Source organism: Mustela nivalis (assembly GCF_964662115.1).
Source record: "Mustela nivalis genome assembly, chromosome: 12".
Classification (NCBI taxonomy): domain Eukaryota; kingdom Metazoa; phylum Chordata; class Mammalia; order Carnivora; family Mustelidae; genus Mustela; species Mustela nivalis.
Window position 1 is genome coordinate 98,047,301 of NC_139031.1, and position 20,457 is coordinate 98,067,757.

At 37.6% G+C, this 20,457-nt stretch overlaps 1 long non-coding RNA gene across 3 annotated transcripts in view; it reads right to left on the bottom strand.

Moving 5' to 3' along the window:
* LOC309844646 overlaps nucleotides 1–20,457 on the bottom strand; it is an 80,202-nt gene that overhangs the window by 51,258 nt on the left and 8,487 nt on the right. For all 3 annotated transcript variants that reach the window (XR_014300796.1, XR_014300797.1, XR_014300798.1), the window contains exon 2: nucleotides 14,744–14,905. This is a non-coding gene — a long non-coding RNA (uncharacterized lncRNA). The remainder of the gene's footprint in view (nucleotides 1–14,743; nucleotides 14,906–20,457) is intronic.

Consider the following 20,457-nt stretch of genomic DNA (forward strand, 5'->3'; position numbering starts at 1 on the left):
CTATTTGTCTGTGAGTGATTCTTCAATCTCTATGTCACAAAGATGAAATATTTTATGTCTATTTGATCGTCAGTTTTTTAGGAATGAGATACAAAGTAAAACAGATTTCTTCTTTGAGTTGACAGGGCATGACTTTCAGTTGGAATTAATTCCTCATAAATACAGGAAAGGTCTTGGATAAATAATGCATTGGCGATTGCCATAAAAAAGAATGAGGATTTCAAAGATTTTTATTTTACGGACTTTGACTGCCCTCTGAGCTGAGCATTTAATAAACTCAGTGTGATATAACTTGAAAAGTGTCTATTTAGGTGGCTGTCCATGTTACTGAAGAGTTACATGATAGTCATACCTACACAGTGACATATTTTGTCTACTACAGAAGTCATAATGTGACAATCTGGTAACTTCCAGGTGGGAGGTTGGGGATTCAACTGGAAAGATGTTTCTCAATCTTGATCAAAGTTGATACCATTTAAGAGCACTGTTATAAGGTATACAATCCCAGCCAACATCTATAGATTTTGATTTGGTAAATATATGGTGAGGCCCCAGGACCCATATTTTGGTGAATACCTGGATGAGTCTTATATCCAGGAAATTCTGGAAAGCACTGGTATATAAAGATGAGCCTTGGTAATCCTACAGGTCTCCCCTGGCCGTCATCTAAAAGCTCACTTTATGACACTTTGCTTTTATGAAAATGTACATTAGTACATGTTTTCACTAAAAGAAAGAAATCTGAATAGGATAGTTGCTTTACTCCATTTCAACTTGTGAAAGATTTAATAAGAATACTCTATTTTCAGATAGTGTGGGAAACCTGTTTTCAGAGATACTACCATTAAGAATTTCTTGATCCAAAGATACCATAAAATAAATGAAAATTCCTGCCACAGACAGAAGATATTCATAACATATCCAAAGAACGCAGAACAGGAAGTCTCTTATCAGTGCTAATGAGGTAGGAGTTAGTACAATCACTTCAGAAAATTACAGGCATTACCAAGGTAGAGACTGGACATACTTTTGACCCTGTAATTTACTCTAAATATTAGACAAAAGAAGTGCTTGCACAAATACATCAGAAGACATGCACATTCTTAGCAGTGTGATTCATAATAGAAGGAAAATACCCTAGAAACAATTCAAATATCCATGAATAGTACAATGAGTAAATACATTGTGGAATAATTTTACAATGGAAGATTACACAGCAATGAGAATAAATGGACTACAGCTATTAGAGCTATGTATTAATGTACACAAATCTCAAAACAGCATTTTGAGTGAAGACAAGTCACAGAAGAATATCGGCAGTATGGTTCCATTTATACGAAGCTCAAAAACCATCAAGCTGAAAATGTATCGTTTATGCATTTATACCTATAGTTTGCAACCTAAAAAGGAGAGAGAAAATTGAGAATAGTTATAACTTCTGTGTGGGAAAAAAATAAGGAGATATAATTGGGAAGGGCATAGGATACTTTTGGTTTTATTTAATTCCTAAATTGAGTAGGGAATATATGACTATTTGTTTTATTATTCTTTAACTGTTTAGTCTAGTCATATGGTATATTATATTTGAATATAAGACTGACACCAATTTTAAAAACATAATGACTATTTATTGAACAATCACTTTCTGCCACCCAACTGGATATACTTAACATAATAAACTGAATATTGCATGGCATTTCCTCCCTATTTTATTGACAAGGAAACAACTACAAACTTGCATTGAATAAACTTGAGCATCTAATAAATGCCCCATGTCCTTATGGTTACTAAAACCAAAACCTGGATTTGATCCAATCTAACTCTGAACTCATCTGCTCTCTTACTTTTCATATTAAAAATGGTAGCTACTATTGTGCCTGGAACTCTTCCAAGCACTTTACATGCAACATTCACAATTTTAGAAATGAGGAAATTGAGGCACAGAGAGAGGATATGATTAATCTAAAAAAAACGACTGTAAGTGGTGAAGCCGCCTCCCCTGTGTTCTACTGCCTGCCAAAGTTAACCTCCTCGATCCCTCTGTAAAACCCTTCTTCATGCTCTCCTTTCCTTCTACTAGTGTTCTTAATTCAGGATAATTTATTACCTTTTAGAACACTAGACTGCAAATTCTTTTCCTTGCTTTAAGTTTTATTCATGCTTATTATCCTGATCAATATATCCTCTGCACTGTTCCTATTATGGCCTTTCTAAAATAAAATGTGAACTACTCCCAGGAAGAGGTGTATTGACTTCATGTGGATATAATGTGATAAATACAAAAAATTGAATAATATATAAGAAAAATGAGTTTAATAAGCACATAGAATGAGAAAGGGTGCTGGCAATTAATAGAGTCCTATTCCCCATTCTTACTATACATAAAGAGCACTGTAGGCATGCCTATATTTCCCAGGCAAAATAATAATAAAATAATTTTACTCCAAATATTAGCCCCAGAAAAGTGCTTCCCATTCTGGTTCTTGGGAGTTTCCAAACATAATAGCCAGCTATTTGACAATCACTCTAAAGTAAATTTTAATTGTTTACTAGGTATGTCAGTAAGGGTCCAGTAAAGAAAAGAAAATAAATGGGATGCCCCTGGTGGCTCAGTTGGTTAAGCAGCTGATTCTTGATTTTGGCTTAGGTCATGACCTCCAGGTTGTGAGATGGAGGCCCACATCAGGCTCTGCACTCAGCAGGGAGTCTGGAGGTTCTCTCCTTCTGCCTCTACCCCTACCCCCACTTGTTCTCTCTTTCTCAAATAAATAAGTGAATCTAGAGAGAAAGAGAAAGAAAGACAGAAAGACAAGGAAGAAAGAAAGAAAGAAAGAAGAAAAGAAAAAAAAATTAAAGAAAGAAAGAAGGAAAAGAAAGAAAAAAAAATTAAAAGAAAAGAAAAGAAAACATACTCCATGCAGCACAGAGAGAAAATTTAATACTGAGAACTAGATTCAAGGGCATCAAAAACGTTAAAAAGCAAAGAGAGAATGGTGGGAAAACCCCCAAATTAGCAAAATCAGGAAACCAATACCAGATATCCCTAGGTCCAGAGGAATGATAGGATAAAGTGGTATTCCCTGAAGCATGGCACCAAGGTCTTAGCATAAGAGGAGCTCAGGAGCGTAAACCATACTGTGGGAAGTGCTACCCAGATATTACAGAAAAGGAGAAATATCTGGGTTTTTCCCTCCTCTAGCTAGTGCCTCCTCTAGATAGAGCAAATTTCTAAGAGTTTGGAAATCCACTTCCCAAGCCACTAGAACAGAGCAAGGGGAGGATAAAGAATGAACTTAACGGCAAACAGGTAAATGACTAGCCCAAAGAACCTTCAATTATATTTTTGTGCCTCATTCTTAAATATGAACAAAAAAGTTACCCAGAAGGAAAGATAACGGGGGGTGGGGGAATGTTTTAAACATGAGAAACAAAAAGCAATTATCTTCTCAAAGAGATCTGAGATGCTACCGCACTGATGAAACAATAATATGAAGCTATTAAAAAGTCAAAACCAAAAATAGAACCCTTAGAAATTAAAAATCATTGTTAAAATTAAAAAATCACATAAAAGTTGGAAGATTAAACTCTTCCAGAAAACAGAACCCCAAGATAAGAAATTGAAAAATATGTGCAGAATTACTTGGGAAAGTACATTGGACAAACTAGAGTTCTAGAAAAAGATGGGAAAATAGAGGCAAGAACATTTGTAAAGACAATCTCCTAGAACTGAACAGTACAAGGCTCCAGATTTACAAGGCCCAGTAAGTGCTCAGCACAAGAAATAAATCACACCTAGGCAATTACTCATGAAATTTATCAAGGTAAAGAAAAGACCTAAAAGCCTCAATAATAACAATAATCAAAATCATAATCATCACAACAAACTACAACCCAGGAACTGCATTATTAGGTCTTTATCCAAAGAACAAAAACATAATTATTCAAAGGGGCACATGCACCCTGATGTTTATAGCAGCAATGTCCACAATAGCCATAATATGAAAAGAGCCCAGATGGCCATTGACAGATGAATGGATAAAGAAAAAATTATATATATATATATATATATATATATATATATACACACACACACACACATGTGTGTGTGTGTGTGTGTATACAGGCTTTTTTAATACATATATATACATATATGTATATATATATACACATACACACACACAGAGGAATATTACTCATCCTTCAAAAGGAATGAAATCTTGCAATATGCAACAACTATGGAACTAGAGGGTATTATGCTAAGTGAAATAAGTCAGTCAGAGAAAGACACATGCTATATGATTTCACTCATTTGTGCAATTTAAGAAACAAAACTGATGAACACAGAGGAAGAAAAGGAAAAATAAAACAAGATAAAAACAGGGAGGGAGACAAACCACAAGAGACTCTTAACTACAGAGGACAAACTGAAGATGGAGAGGAAAAATGGCAGAACAGGGGAGGACCTTGTTTCATCTGGTCCCTTGAATTTAGATAGATATCTATCAAACCATCCTAAACACACATAAATTCATTCTGAGATGTAAGAAAATATATCTGGAATTCTACAAGCAGAAAAGTGACTGCTCTGTGCAAGGTAGGAGGTAGAGAGTTGTGAATCTGTGAAGAAAATATCAAAAGATAAATGGAGGGGGAAGGGAGCTTCCATGAACTGGCTACTGGAAAATGATCTAACACCGGAGCGCAAAATCAGAACCCTTAGAAATCTGCTCCAGTGAAAGACCTCCCTTTCTGAAAGAGGCTCAGGGGATGAAAAGGGTAGAATTCTAGGTGGGTCACTGCAGTCTCAGGATCCCAGGAGACAGAGAACAAAGGGAGATGCCTGAACCAGCAGAGTACCCAAGCAGCGAAGCAGGGAAACTGGTTAAGGTCAATGAGCCCTGGAGAGGACTCTCAGCCTGGATTGTCATAACCCATGAGCTGGGCCAGCCAGGTGACTGCTCTTTGCCTGAGCCCCTTGAAAAGGATTGTGCCATTTACCACCTAAGGGCCATTTACCATCCCTCAGGAGGGGCAAAACATCTGCACCCATGACTGGGCAACAACTCTCAGGGCAGTGGCTCCAGAAAGGACAGTAGGGTGACACCCAGCCATGGCCCAGAGAGCAGTGTATGCATGAGCCCCCAGCCACCTGCAGTCCCGAGGATACAAAGGGCAGTGACACTTGTGGGTCCCTGGGATTCCCCCAGGAGGACTAAGGTGGGCAGGCACCGCAAGAGTCTGCAGAGTTTGATGCACACAAAACTGAAGACTGTTTGTCCCAGAGGGTTTATTAAAGAGGGGAGACCACAATCTTTCAGCCCTGGGCCAGAGACTGGGGCAGAGCCATTTTTGCTCTGATCCTCTAAAGAAGCGCAGAAGGCCTCCAGGAAACAAATGCCACACAGACTAACTGCTCACATTGAGCCCATTCGCACTCCCCCCACACACAAGGGGTGGGGCAACTCTGCCCAGGCAAAGACACCTGAGAAGCAGAACAGCAGGCCTCTCCCCCAGAAGACAGACTGGAAGAGCAGGTGGACAACTTTATGGAGCCCACAAGGCTGTTAACCTCCAGCATCAGGGAAAAATAGTATACTGAGCTCCAGGTGCTTTCTCACAAGTCATTTATCTTTCACTCTCACACTTTCCATTTCTTTTCTTTTCTTTTTCCTACTTTTACTTTTTCCCCCTTTGACTAAATTCTTGTTTTACCAACTTGGGTTTTTAAATCTCTTTTTAACATTTTTTACATCTACATTTTATTGGTACATGCTTCATTTTAGTCCTTTTTTTCACTCTATTTTTTCATTCTATCCAATACATACATATATATATACATATATATATATATATATGTATACATATATATGTATATAGAAAGAAAGCAAAATTTATATATATGTGTGTGTGTGTGTGTGCGCACACATATATATATAAAAGTTTTTCTTTCTTTGCAATTTGGGGATGTAGTGTCTTCTAACATCCAGACCAAAATTCAGTCAGGAACAAGTGGATCACCCTGCTTTGTCCACCCTGCGAGACTATAGTCTCTCCACAGCCCCATTTTCCTTTTTTGTTTCATTCTGTTTTACTTTTGTTTGCTTTTCTTTTTCCAACAACTTTGGATCTGTCTAGGGTATATTTTATTTGGGTTATGGTTGATATTTTGGACTCTGCTCACTTGCTCCCCCATCCTTCTCTGGGCAAAATAACTTGAAAGAGGAATTCACAACAAAAGAAAGAACCAGAGGCAATGTTCTCTGCCACAGAGCAAACTGATATGGATGTAAGTAAGATGTCAGAGATGGAATTCAAGATAACAATTATAAAGTTGACAGCTGGGCTTAAAAAAAATAAAACACAGTAGAGAATCTTTAAGGATGGAAATGAGATCTACTCAGGCCAAACTTAAAAATGCTATGAATGAGATGCAGTCCAACCTGGATCCTCTAACAGTTAGGGTAAATGAGGAGAAGAGAGAATTCGTGATCTAGAGGACAGGATGATGGAAAGGAAGGAAGTTGAGGAAAAGAGAGAAAGACAAATCAGAGACCATGAAGAAAGGCTTTGAGAATTTAATGATGCCCTGAAAGTTAAATAAATAAATAAAATTTTAAAATGTCAGATTTATTGGGGTATCTAAGGGGATGGAAAGAGATAGAGGTCCAGAAGGTATATTTGAGCAAGTCATGGCTGAGAACTTCCCTAATCTGGCATAAGAAACAAGCATTCATGTCCAAGAGACAGAGAAAACCCCTCCCAAAACCAATAAAAATAGGTCAATACCCTGACATACAATAGTGAAGCTTGAAAATTTTAGAGAATATTTGCAGGAGAGGGGGTTCCATACCTATGGAGGGAGGAACATCCCAATAACATCAGACCTACCCACAGAATCCTCACAGGCCAGAAAGTGATGATATATTCAGAGTATTACATGAGAAGAATATGCAGCCGAGAATATTTTGTCCATCAAGGCTCCCACTCAGAATGGAAGGAGAGATAAAGAGCTTCCAGGACAGACAGAAACTGAAAGAATATGTGACCACCAAGCCAGCCCTGCAACAAATATTAGGCAAAGAGGGACCCCAAGAGTCACATAGACCAGAAAGAAAGAGGGACAATCTACAGAAACAGGGACTTTACAGGCAGTACAACAGCACTAAATTCATCTTTCATTAGTTACTCTGCAAATGGGCTAAATGCTCCAATCAAAAGACACAAGTTATCAAATTGGATTAAAAAAGCAAGACCCATCCATATGCTGTCTACAAGAGACTCATTTTATTTTTTTTAAAGATTTTATAGAGATAGAGATCATAGACAGAGATCACAAGTAGGCAGAGAGGCAGGCAGAGAGAGAGAGAGAGGAGGAAGCAGGCTCCCTGCTGAGCAGAGAGCCCGATACAGGGCTTGATCCCAGGACCCTGGGATCATGACCCGAGGTGAAGGCAGAGGCTTTTTTTTTTTTTTTTAAGATTTTATTTATTTATTTGACAGACAGAAATCACAAGTAGGCAGAGAGGCAGGCAGAGAGAGAGGAGGAAGCAGGCTCCCCACCGAGCAGAGAGCCCGATGCAGGACTCGATCCCATGACTCTGAGATCATGACCTGAGCCAAAGGCAGAGGCTTAATCCACTGAGCCACCCAGGCACCCCAAGAGACTCAACTTAGACCTAAATACACCTCCAGACTGAAGGTGAGGGTAGAGAACCACTTATCATGCTAACCGACCTCAAAAGAAAGTTGGGGTGGCAATCCTCATATCAAATAAATTAGATTTTAAACCAAATACTGTAGTTAAGAGATGAAGAGGGACACAAGAAGATCTAACAATTGTACATATTTATGCCCCCAACTATATAAACCAATAAATAACCAAAGTAAAGGAATACATTGATAATACATTAATAGCAGGGGACTTCAACATCCCTTTCACAGAAATGGACAGATCACCTAAGCAGAAGATCAACAAAGAAACAAGGACTCTGAATGACACACTGGACCAGATGGACTTCACAAATATATACAGAACATTCCCTTTTAAAACAACAGAATACACATTCTTCTCAAGTGCATATGGAATGATTTCCAGAATAAAACACATACTGGGTCATAAATCAGGTCTCAATTGATACCAAAAGACTGAGATTATTTCCTGCATATTTTCAGACCACAATGCTATGAAACTAGAACACAATCACAAGAGGAGATTTGGAAGGAACTCAAACACATGGAGGTTAAAGAGTACCCTGCTCAAGAATGAATGGGTCAACCAGGAAATTTAAGAAGAACTTAAAAAATTCATGGAAACTAATGAGAATGAAAATCATTTCAAAACCTCTGCAATCCAGCAAAGGTGGTCCTAAGAGGGAACTACATAGAATACAAGCTTCTCTCAAAAAATTGATAAAATCCCAAATAAGCATGCTAGCCTTTCACCTAATGAAGCTAGAGAAAGAACAGCAAATAAAGCCCAAACCAAGCAGGAGAAGAGAAATAATAAAGATTAAAGGACAAACCAATGAAATAGAGACCAGAAGAACAGCAGATCAATGATCTACTGTTCATATCAGTATGAACAGTACTGATATGAATGAATCTATGATCAATGAAACTAGAACCTTCTAGTGGGGTCCTATCATACCCAGAAATTGAGCTAGTAAGTATTCACCCAAGATATGAATGTAGTGATCTGAAGGGGCACCTGAACCCCAATGTTTACAATAGCAATGTCCACAACAGCCCATTTATGGAAAGAGCCCTGGTGTCCATCAACAGAGGAATAGATAAAGAACATGTGGTAATATATATAATGGAATACTACTCAGCCATCAGAAAGGATGAAATCTTACCATTTATATCAACATCTATGGAACTAGAGTGTATTATGTTGAGTGAAGTAAGTCAATCAGAGGAAGAATGGTTTCACTCATTTGTGGAATATAATGAATATTGCAGAGAATCATAGAGGAAGGGAGGGAAAAATGGAATGGAAAGAAATCAGAAAGGGAGACAAACCAAACCATGACAGACTTTTAACTACAGGAAATAAGCTGAAGGTTGCTGGAGGGGACGTCGTTTCTTTATGGGGTAACTGGGTGATAGGCATTAGGGAGGGCCCGGGATGTGATGAGCACTGGGTGTTATATGGAACTGATGAATATGTTGGCTAATTGAATTTAAATAAAAATTTCAAGAAGTCAGTTGGTTATAACTAAGCATGTGGTCAAACTTATCTCTGTCAACTCTGTCTTAGGAGAGATGCTGAATTTCTCATAATCTTGAGAACAAAACAAAACAACAACAACAAAAAAAATGACAGAGGGAAAGAGTGGAGGAGTCTCAATGCTGCTTCAATTTGTTTTAGAAACAGCATAAAGAAAATAATGGAATTATTCTCTAGTTTCTTTCCATCTCCTTGAGTCTTGTAAATCATTTTCCATTTTTATGGATAGGCTTTGAGTAGTTTTAAGTTCACAGAAAAATTGATAGAAAAGTACAGAAAACTATCATACTCTCCCCTGACTTCCTCTGTAGTTTTCCCTATTAACATCTTGCATAAGCGTACATTTGTTACCATCAATGATGACTAGTCCATAGTTTACACGAGCATTTACTCTTTGTGCTGTGCATGTCTGTGGGTTTTGACAAATGTATACTGCCATGGATCCACCATTATAGTGTCATACAGAATAGTTTCAGTGCATGAAAGATGCCCTCTGCTCCACCTAGTCCTCCTTTTCCTGCTGCCCCTCAATACCCTGGCAAGCATTAATTTTTTAACTGTCTATAGTTTTGCCTTTTGCAGAATATCAAATGGTTGGAATTACATAGTATGCAGCCTTTTCTGACTGGCTTCTTTCACTTAGCAATATCCTTTTAAGCTTCTTCCATGCCTTTCACGGTTTGATAGTACCTTTAATCAATAAATAATATTCCATTGTACAGATAGGTCAGTTTGTTTATTCATTAATCTACTGAAAGACATCTTGGTTGCCTCCAATATTGGCAATTATAAGTAAAGCTGTTATAAAGATATGTGTGCAGGTTTTTGTGGACATAAGTTTACAGCTCCAAGGAGCGTGACTGCTGGATGGTACTGCAAGATGTCTAGCTTTGTTAGAAAATGCCTGTCTTCCAAGGTGATTGTATCATGTTGCATTCTTACTAGAAATGAATTAAAGTTCTGTTGCCCCATAACATTATCAGCTCTTGATGTTGTTAGTATTTTGGATTTTAACCACTCTGACAGGTAGTAGTAGTATCTCATTATTGTTTTAATTTGCAATTCCCTGACGACATGTGATATTGAACAACTTTTCATTTGCTCATTTGCCATCTGTATATCTTTGCGGAAGTGTCTATTCAGAGCTCTTACCTTTTTTTTTTTTTTTAATTGCTGATTTTTCAGAGTTCTTTGTATATTTTGAGTAACAGTCCTTTATCAGATATGTTTTGCAAATATGTTCTCCCACTCTGTGGCTTGTCTTTTTCTTCTCTTAACAGTGTCTTTTGTAGAGAAGAAGTTTTGACCTTAAGTAAATCACACTTATTTTTATCTTTCATGCGTTGTTCTTTGGTGGTTGTATCTAAAACCTGGTAACCAAACCCAAAGTCACCTCCGTTTTCTCTGATTTTATCTTCTAGACTTTTTTAGTTTTGCATTTTATGCTTAGGTCTGTGATTCATTTTGAGTTAATTTCTGTGAAAGGTGTAAGGTCTGTGTCTAGTTTCACTTTCTGAATGTGGATTTCCAGCTAGTCTAGTAGGTTTGTTGAAAAGACTATCTGTACTCCACTCTATGCCTTTACTCCTTTGTCAAACATCGGTTGACTATTTTTGAATGGGTCTATCTCCTGGTTCTCTGTTTTGTTCAACTGATCTGTTTATTCTTTCACCAATACCACACTGTCTGAATTCCTTTAGATTTACAGTAAGCCTTAAAGCCTAGTATTGTCCATTTTCCATCTTCAATATTGTGTTGGCTAGTCTTTTGTTTTTCCATAAATTGTAGAATAAATTTGTTGATATCCAAATAACTTGCTAGGATCTTGATAGAAATTGTGTTGAATACCAAGTTGGGAAGACCTGACATCGTAAAATATTGAGTCTTCCTATCCATGAACACAGAATCTCTCTCCATTTACTTAAATCTTTGATCTCCTTCATCAATTTTATAGTATATAAATAATAAGTAATATAAATCTTACACATATTTTAAATTTATATCTATGTTGACCTTCCTCCTCCTCTTTTTGGTGATGTAACTTCAGCAAAACCAACCTTCACAATAATACAACTTAGCTGCTACTCTCTGAACAATTTAAAACCCCAGGATGACATCCAGACTCAGTTTCTTTTTGTTTAAATGAGCATTACCAAGTAAGAAAATGCTCAAACTAAGAAATACATTCAAATAGAATAATATTAATACAATCCAAATTCTAATGCTCATTTCACTGAACCACAGTGCACTGATGTCACCAAAGGTGTGGTGCCCACATTAAACTTTGATGAATATTTAGGGTATCTGACAATGGTTTTGAATAACCCTAGGCATGTTCTGAAAAGGAATCAAGAGGATAAGGTTTCCAAAATAGTCTAGTTTAGGGCATTTATTATTGCACAATTTGTTGAGGACATTAATTAAATTATGTTCATCTCTTCAGTATTGAGGTCTTTGTTCCCTTAGCCATGGTGGTGTTTCATTTGCTTTGTATCCATACTCATGAAAGAAGATTAATATCTTCAGACATAAAAGCATAGATTTGCTTTACCACCCCTCAAATGTCTTTGGTAGAATCCCTAATTCTTAATTTCAGCATCACATTTATATATTTTTTTAAAAGATTTTATTTATTTATTTATTTGACAGAGAGAAATCACAAGTAGATGGAGAGGCAGGCAGAGAGAGAGAGGGAAGCAGGCTCCCTGCCGAGCAGAGAGCCCGATGCGGGACTCGATCCCAGGACCCTGAGATCATGACCTGAGCCGAAGGCAGCGGCTTAACCACTGAGCCACCCAGGCGCCCATCACATTTATATTTAAACAAAGACTGGGGCACCTAGTTGGCTCAGTTGGCAAGCATGTGACTCTTGATCTTGGGTTGTAACTGTATGTACTATGTTGGGTGTAAAGATTACTTAAAAATAAAATACTTTTTTTTAAGGGCTTAATTTTTTTTAATTTTTTTAAATAAACATATATTTTTATAAATTTTTAAAAATTATGCTGTAGTTTTGATTTCCAAATTTTCACTGCTGGTATCAGGAAAGCAACTGACTTTTGTATTTCAACTTTATATCCTGTAATCTTGTTTTAACTGCTTCTTAGTTCCAGATTTTTTTGATTCTTTGGGGTTTTCTACAATCATGTCATCTGTGAAGAAAGATAATTTTCTTTCTTTTTCTTAAATCTATATGCCTTCCTCCCACCCTTTGTCTTGTTTTATGTCATTAGCTAGGACTCCAGTATGATGGTGAATAGGAGTGTATGTTGGGGGGGTGGTCTTACAATTTTTTACTTTATTCTTTTAAATGAACTAAACTGGGCATCACCAAAAGAATCATCTCTCATTTAGGGAATATTCCAAAACACTAACAGAAATTGGGAGGACAGTAAGGAGGAAGAGTGTTAATTTTCTCATCACAAGATACCAATTTTATGGCCTAAAATTAAAACATTTTAAGAATATATATATCTTACAGTCAGTCTAACCTTCATGTTTTTCTCAATTTTTCTTAACCTAAGAGTTATAACTAAGGAGCAATACCACATGCAGTAAATTAATGTTTATCTTACATTCAGAAATAAGAAATTTTCATTTTGATTTCAGTTCATTTTTGTTAAACTCCAAGTATCTTATACATAGTTTTAATATATTTTTATAGATCTGTTTTCTAGCTATTCACCTCGATATCTTCCTATCTGTGTAACTGTACAGAGAGAACTGGCATGAGACTTGTGTGTTAAAAAAGCATTTTACTGGAGCACTGGGTGTGGTTCATAAACAATGAATACTGTTACGCTGAAAAGAACTAAATTTAAAAAAAAGCAATTTACTAGGTGAAGAGTAGTGATTATTTTCAACAATTTTTTCTTGCCTGTATTGTCTGAATTTTTAATATAAAATAATAAAATATGTAATATAATAATAAGAGTATTATCTCAAAAATATAGTCATAAATGTTTTAAGATGTACTTAACAACCAAGAAAATTAAGATAATAACCCTAAGTCCAGATGTGGATGGAATTTGTCCTACAAATACACCATATGGTTAATTTTGACACCATGTTTACACGTGTTCCACCTTCTGTAGCAGTACTATATAATTTACGGAGTTAGGTACAATGTACTGACTTAACCCTCCCTGTCTGCACCTCACTGAGGAGTGAAAATACTAGATCGACTAAAAAACAGTACAACCACAGGCTTCAGTATTATACAGAACCCAGTTTATGAAACAGCTAAGTTGATGGACTACCCTCTCCACTCCCCAATTAGCAACTCTTGTTTCACCTATAATAAAAGCTAGGACAATAACAGGATCATTCTTAAATTATCAACAATAATTTCAATACTATAGGTTTAATTCATGCGTGTTTAAATTATCAGCTTGCTTACTGACTCAGGGTAAATATGTCACTAATTGATGTACTTTTTAAGTATATTTGATTCTTAGTGGCACCTGGATGGCTCTGTCTGCTGAGTGGCTGACTCTTGGTTTTGGGTCAGGTCATGATCTCAGGGTCCTAGGACTAAGCTCTACAATGGGCTCTGTGCTCATGGGGAGTCTGCTTGTGGATTCTCTCCCTCGGCCCCTTGCCTGGCACTCTCTCTAAAACAAATAAATGGATAAGTCATATATGTATATACATACACACACAGACACACACATATATAACATGGATTCCACTTTTTTTCTTGCAATTTTTTTTTTAAGAAAACAACCATTTGTCCTGTAATTTCTCCAAATGGGCACTTTATCCCCCTGACTGCATCCTGGTAGTTAAGTTTAACATGTTCTTCAGTCCCTATATTTTTTGTAAATTGATCATTACATCTACAGTTTTGATGAGGGACTAGGTGTAATTATTCTTATTTTTTGTTAAAGCTATTTCACAGGTGATGTTAGATTGTTCTTACATCAGAGGTTCATGTCTGATATTCTCTCTTTTATGATATTATCAGGCACTGATAAGCAGTACCCAGATTGTGGGTTGGAAAACTATGGCCTGTGGACCATCTGATCATGTTTCTATTACTGTAAATAAGGTTTTTATTGAAACACACAGTCACATCCATTCTCTTACATATTTCTTATGGCAGCTTTTACTACAACAGTAGAGCTACAACAGAGACGTTATGGCCTCCAACACTAAAATATTTACTATCTGATCCTTTATTGGAAATGTCTGTTAATCTGATTTATAGCTAGGTCCATTAATCTATTGTTAGTACAACATGTAATGTTCTCACTGTATAATTTTGTTGCTGCTGTTTAACACCTGCAACAATTTCATAAAAAGAAGTTTCCTCTTATCGATGAGTTCAGTCAGATGGTATAGGAAAATTAGAATAAATGCCTGATTCTTACCCTTTATTTGCCTGTTTTCAAATTAATTAGATGCTTCATTTATATTCTCCAAAGGTGACTGAAAAGTATTTAGGTATAATTATAAACACAAGGATTTAAACATATCCAGTGTGTTTCAAAACACTGCATTTATCATACTTACTGTCCCTTCTTTAGCCAGCAGGAAGCTCTTCAGATAAGCTCCTGAGTCCTTCTGACAGAACTCTTGTAGCCTTCTAGGATAATAATAGTCCAAACTCATGCTATAGATATCCTGCCTCAGCCTTGAATCCTCCATTTTTCCACAAAGCACTGGTTTCTCTTCCTAGAAAATAGTATAAAAAGACCATAATCTGGGGCTAGGAGCTCATTGCTACTGGGCTGAACATTGTTTGTAGTCCATTTTAGAGCATAGAACGAGGCAATCTTATTTATTTCTTTCAGATAAGATACTCCATAAATTCATTGTACTTCCAATTCAAACTAAAGATGACAGGGTTTTAATCTAACCATGCCAGTCTTTTATCTGCTTTTCCTTTCAGGGACTCTGAAAATTCTAGCTTTCAATGACACCAACATAGTTACTCACTTATTTTAAACCCATAATACACAAATATGTCTCAAAAACAGTACCAACGAGGGGGAGGAGTCAAGATGGTGGAGAAGTAGCAAGCTGAGACTGCTTCAGCTAGCCGGAGATCAGCTAGATAGCTTATCTAAAGATTGCAAACATCTGAAAATCCATCGGCAGATCGAAGAGAAGAAGAACAGCAATTCTGCAAACAGAACAACAACCACTTTCTGAAAGGTAGGACCGGCGGAGAAGTGATTCCAAAGCGACGGGAAAATAGACCCTGGGGGGAGGGGCCGGCTCCCTGCAAGCTGCGGAGCAACCGTGCACAAAATCAGGACTTTTAAAAGTCTGTTCCGCTGAGGGACATCGCTCCAGAGGCTAAACCGGGGCGAAGCCCACGCGGGGTCAGCGTGGCCTCAGGTCCCGCAGGGTCACAGAAGGATCGGGGGTGTCTGAGTGTAGCAGAGCTTGCGGGTATTGGAACGGGAAAGCCGGCTACAGAACAGAGCCAACAGTAAGCTCACAGCTCGGTGTTACCTTGAACCGGTCGCAGGCTCGGTGAGCTCGAAGCGCGGCCGGAGGTCAGGCAGACGGGAGTAACTGGGCGCTGTTCTCTGAGGGCGCACTGAGGAGTGGGGCTCTCGGCTCCTCCGGGCCGGAGACCAGGAGGCCGCCATTTGTATTCCCGTCCTCCGGAACTCTACGGAAAGCGCTCAGGGAACAAAAGCTCCTGAAAGAAAACCCGAGCGGATTACTCACCCCGGCCCCGGGTAAGGGCGGTGTAATTCCACCTGGGGCAAAGACACTTGAGAATCACTACACCAGGCCCCTCCCCCAGAAGATCAACAAGAAATCCAGCGGAGACCAAGTTCACCTACCAAGGAGTGCGGTTTCAATACCAAGGAGAGCAGCAGAATTCCAGAGGAGGAGAAAGCCAAACACGGAACTCATGGCTTTTTTCCTGTGATTTTTTTTAGTCTTGCAGTTAATTTAATTTTTTCTTTTTCATTTTTTGTTTTTTCTCGCCTTCGGGTAAAATTTTTTTTTTAACTGTTACCTTTTTCTTTTTTAACGATTTTTTACTAGTTTATCTAATATATATATTTTTTCTTTTTTACATTTTTCTTAGGTATTTTCTTTTTTAAAAAATTCTTTTCTTTTCTTTTTTTTTTCTTTTCTTGTTGTTTTTTGTTTTTTTTCTTTCTTCCTTTTTGAACCTCTTGTTATCCCCTTTCTCCCCACTCATGATTTTGGATCTCTTCTAATTTGTTTAAAGCATATTTTCCTGGGGTTGTTGCCACCCTTTTAGTATTTTACTTGCCCCTTCATTTACTCTTATCTGGACAAAATGACAAGACGTAAAAATTCAACACAAAAAAAAGAACAAGAGGCAGTACCGAAGGCTAGGGACCTAATCAATACAGACATCGGTAATATGTCAGATCTAGAGTTCAGAATGACAATTCTCAAGGTTCTAGCCAGGCTCGAAAAAGGCATGGAAGATATTAGAGAAACCCTCTTGAGAGATATAAAAGCCCTTTCTGGAGAAATAAAAGAACTAAAATATAACCAAGTTGAAATCAAAAAAGCTATTAATGAGGTGCAATCAAAAATGGAGGCTCTAACTGCTAGGATAAATGAGGCAGAAGAAAGAATTAGTGATATAGAAGACCAAATGACAGAGAATAAAGAAGCTGAGCAAAAGAGGGACAAACAGCTACTGGACCACGAGGGGAGAATTCGAGAGATAAGTGACACCATAAGACGAAACAACATTAGAATAATTGGGATACCAGAAGAAGAAGAAAGAGAGAGGGGAGCAGAAGGTATACTGGAGAGAATTATTGGGGAGAATTTCCCCAATATGGCAAAGGGAACGAGCATCAAAATCCAGGAGGTTCCGAGAACGCCCCTCAAAATCAATAAGAATAGGCCCACACCCCGTCACGTAATAGTAAAATTTACAAGTCTCAGTGACAAAGAGAAAATCCTGAAAGCAGCCCGGGAAAAGAAGTCTGTAACATACAATGGTAAAAATATTAGATTGGCAGCTGACTTATCCACAGAGACCTGGCAGGCCAGAAAGAGCTGGCATGATATTTTCAGAGCACTAAATGAGAAAAACATGCAGCCAAGAATACTATATCCAGCTAGGCTATCATTGAAAATAGAAGGAGAGATTAAAAGCTTCCAGGACAAACAACAACTGAAAGAATTTGCAAATACCAAACCAGCTCTACAGGAAATATTGAAAGGGGTCCTCTAAGCAAAGAGAGAGCCTACAAGTGGTAGATCAGAAAGGAACAGAGACCATATACAGTAACAGTCACCTTACAGGCAATACAATGGCACTAAATTCATATCTCTCAATAGTTACCCTGAATGTGAATGGGCTAAATGCCCCTGGCAAAAGACACAGGGTATCAGAATGGATAAAAAAACAAAACCCATCTATATGTTGCCTCCAAGAAACACATTTTAAGCCCGAAGACACCTCCAGATTTAATGTGAGGGGGTGGAGAAGAATTTACCATGCTAATGGACATCAGAAGAAAGCAGGAGTGGCAATCCTTATATCAGATCAATTAGATTTTAAGCCAAAGACTATAATAAGAGATGAGGAAGGACACTATATCATACTCAAAGGGTCTGTCCAACAAGAAGATTTAACAATTTTAAATATCTATGCCCCCAATGTGGGAGCAGCCAACTATATAAACCAATTAATAACAAAATCAAAGAAACACATCAACAATAATACAATAATAGCAGGGGACTTTAACACTCCCCTCACTGAAATGGACAGGTCATCCAAGCAAAAGATCAGCAAGGAAATAAAGGCCTTAAACGACACACTGGACCAGATGGACATCACAGATATATTCAGAATATTTCATCCCAAAGCAACAGAATACACATTCTTCTCTAGTGCACATGGAACATTCTCCAGAATAGATCACATCCTCGGTCCTAAATCAGGACTCAACCGGTATCAAAAGATTGGGATCATTCCCTGCATATTTTCAGACCACAATGCTCTAAAACTAGAACTCAACCACAAAAGGAAGTTTGGAAAGAACCCAAATACATGGAGACTAAATAGTATCCTTCTAAAGAATGAATGGGTCAACCGGGAAATTAAAGAAGAATTGAAAAAATTCATGGAAACAAATGATAATGAAAATACAACGGTTCAAAATCTGTGGGACACAACAAAGGCAGTCCTGAGAGGAAAATATATAGCGGTACAAGCCTTTTTCAAGAAACAAGAAAGGTCTCAGGTACACAACCTAACCCTACACCTAAAGGAGCTGGAGAAAGAACAAGAAAGAAACCCTAAGCCCAGCAGGAGAAGAGAAATCATAAAGATCAGAGCAGAAATCAATGAAATAGAAACCAAAAAAACAATAGAACAAATCAACGAAACTAGGAGCTGGTTCTTTGAAAGAATTAATAAAATTGATAAACCCCTGGCCCGACTTATCAAAAAGAAAAGAGAAAGGACCCAAATAAATAAAATCATGAATGAAAGAGGAGAGATCACAACTAACACCAAAGAAATACAAACTATTATAAGAACATACTATGAGCAACTCTACGGCAATAAATTTGACAATCTGGAAGAAATGGATGCATTCCTAGAAACATATAAACTACCACAACTGAACCAGGAAGAAATAGAAAAGAAAACCTGAACAGATCCATAACCAGTAAGGAGATTGAAACAGTCATTAAAAATCTCCAAACAAAAGCCCAGGGCCAGACGGCTTCCCGGGGGAATTCTACCAAACATTTAAAGAAGAACTAATTCCTATTCTCCTGAAACTGTTCCAAAAAATAGCAATGGAAGGAAAACTTCCAAACTCATTTTATGAGGCCAGCATCACCTTGATCCCAAAACCAGACAAGGATCCCACCAAAAAGGAGAGTATAGACCAATATCCTTGATGAACACAGATGCGAAAATACTCAACAAAATACTAGCCAATAGGATTCAACAGTACATTAAAAAGATTATTCACCACGACCAAGTGGGATTTATTCCAGGGCTGCAAGGTTGGTTCAACATCTGCAAATCAATCAATGTGATACAACACATCAATAAAAGAAAGAACAAGAACCATATGATACTCTCAATAGATGCTGAAAAAGCATTTGACAAAGTACAGCATCCCTTCCTGATCAAAACTCTTCAAAGTGTAGGGATAGAGGGCACATACCTCAATATCATCAAAGCCATCTATAAAAAACCCACCGCAAATATCATTCTCAATGGAGAAAAACTGAAAGCTTTTCCGCTAAGGTCAGGAACACGGCAGGGATGTCCATTATCACCACTGCTCTTCAACATAGTACTAGAGGTCCTAGCCTCAGCAATCAGACAACAAAAGGAAATTAAAGGCATCCAAATCGGCAAAGAAGAAGTCAAATTATCACTCTTCGCAGATGATATGATACTATATGTGGAAAACCCAAAAGATTCCACTCCAAAACTGCTAGAACTTATACAGGAATTCAGTAAAGTGTCAGGATATAAAATCAATGCACAGAAATCAGTTGCATTTCTCTACACCAACAGCAATACAGAAGAAAGAGATATTAAGGAGTCAATCCCATTTACAATTGCATCCAAAACCATAAGATACCTAGGAATAAACCTAACCAAAGAGACACAGATTCTATACTCAGAAAACTATAAAGTACTCATGAAAGAAATTGAGGAAGACACAAAGAAATGGAAAAATGTTCCATGCTCCTGGATTGGAAGAATAAATATTGTGAAAATGTCTATGCTACTTAAAGCAATCTACACATTTAATGCAATTCCTATCAAAGTACCATCCATCTTTTTCAAAGAAATGGAACAAATAATGCTAAAATTTATATGGAACCAGAAAAGACCTCGAATAGCCAAAGGGATATTGAAAAAGAAGCCAAAGTTGGTGTCATCACAATTTCGGACTTCAAGCTCTATTACAAAGCTGTCATCATCAAGACAGCATGGTACTGGCACAAAAACAGACACATAGATCAATGGAACAGAATAGAGAGCCCAGAAATAGACCCTCAAATCTATGGTCAACTAATCTTCGACAAAGCAGGAAAGAATGTCCAATGGAAAAAAGACAGCCTCTTCAATAAATGGTGCTGGGAAAATTGGACAGCCACATGCAGAAAAATGAAATTGGACCATTTCCTTACACCACACACTAAAATAGACTCAAAATGGATGAAGGACCTCAATGTGAGAAAGGAATCCATCAAAATCCTTGAGGAGAACACGGGCAGCAACCTCTTCGACC